This window comes from Triticum urartu, chromosome 1A, assembly GCF_056163025.1.
Source record: "Triticum urartu cultivar PI428250 chromosome 1A, HENAU_Tu73, whole genome shotgun sequence".
Taxonomy (NCBI): domain Eukaryota; kingdom Viridiplantae; phylum Streptophyta; class Magnoliopsida; order Poales; family Poaceae; genus Triticum; species Triticum urartu.
The window spans coordinates 105,769,514-105,771,350 of record NC_141873.1 but is presented as its reverse complement, the minus strand read 5'-3'; positions in this window follow the sequence as shown (position 1 = coordinate 105,771,350).

Here is a 1,837-nt window from a genome sequence, read left to right as displayed (position 1 = left end):
AGGAAGACGGACGTGGGCGGTAATGTTACCGTCTATGAAGCTCGACTTGTGGGAAAGAGTCTTTTCACAAGTTCAAGGAGTTGACTACGATGAGAATTTCTCACCCGTAGCGATGCTTAAGTCCATCGGTATCATGTTAGCATTAGCTGTATTTTTCGATTATGAAATCTGACAGATGGATGTCAAAAACAAGTTTTCTTACCAGTTTTCGTAAGAAAAAGTTGTATGTGATACAATAAAAGGTTTTGTCGATCCTAAGGATGCTAAAAGGTATGCTGGCTCCAGCAATCCTTCTATGGACTAGAGCAAGCATCTCGAAGTCGGAATATATGCTTTGATGGAGTGATCAAAGCTTTTAGGTTTATACAATGTTTGCCAGAAACTTGTATTTACAAGAAAGTTAGTGGGATCACTACAACATTTCTGATAAGTATATGTGGATGACATATTGTTGATCCAAAATAATGTAGAATTTCTGGAAAGCATAAACGGTTGTTTAAAGAGTGATTTTCAAAGGAAGACCTGGATAAAGCTGCTTACATATTGGGCATCAAGATCTATAGAGATAGATCAAGACGCCTGATGATACTTTCAAAGAATGCACACCTTGACATGTTTTTGAAGGAGTTCAAAATAGATCAGTCAAAGAAGGGGTTCTTACCTGAGTTGTAAGGTGTGAAGTTGAGTAAGACTCAAAGCTTGACCACGGCAGAAGAAAGAGGAAGGACGAAGGTCGTCCCTATGCTTTTGTCATAGGCTCTATACGGTATGCCATGCTGAGTACCGCACCTGATGTGTGCCTTGCCACATGTCTGGCAAGAGGGTGCAAAGGTGATCTAGGAGTGGATCACCAGATAGCGGTCAAAATTATCTTTAGAGGAATAAGGAAATGTTTCTCAGTTATGAGGTGATAAAGAGTTCGACGTAAAGAGTTATGTCGATGCAAGCTTAACACCTATCCGGATAGCTCTGAGTAGAGATACCGGATATGTATAATGGAGCAACAATTTGGAATAGCTCCAAGTGGAACGTGGTAGTAGCATCTACGATATGACATAAAGTTTTGCGAAAAACATAGGGATCTGAATATTGCAGACCCGTTGACTACAACCTCTCTCACAAGCATAACATGATCAAACCCACAACTCATTGAGTGTTAATCACATAGTGATGTGAACTAGATTATTGAGTCTAGTAAACTCTTTGGATGTTGGTCACATGGCGATGTGACCTGTGAGTGTTAATCACATGGCGATGTGAACTAGATTATTGACTCTAGTGCAAGTGGGAGAATGTTAGAAATATGCCCTAGAGGCAATAATAAATTAGTTATTATTATATTTCATTGTTCATGATAATTGTTTATTATCCATGCTAGAATTGTATTGATAGGAAACTCAGATACATGTGTGGATACATAGACAACACCATGTCCCTAGTAAGCCTCTAGTTGACTAGCTCGTTGATCAATATATGGTTACGGTTTCCTGACCATGGACATTGGATGTCGTTGATAACGGGATCACATCATTAGGAGAATGATGTGATGGAGAAGACCCAATCCTAAGCCTAGCACAAGATCGTGTAGTTCATATGCTAAAGCTTTTCTAATGTCAAGTATCATTTCCTTAGACCATGAGATTGTGCAACTCCCGGATACCATAGGAGTGCTTTGGGTGTGCCAAATGTCACAACGTAACTGGGTGGCTATAAAGGTGCACTACGGGTATCTCTGAAAGTGTCTGTTGGGTTGGCACGAATCGAGACTGGGATTTGTCACTCCGTGTAAACGGAGAGGTATCTCTGGGCCCACTCGGTAGGACATCATCATAATGTG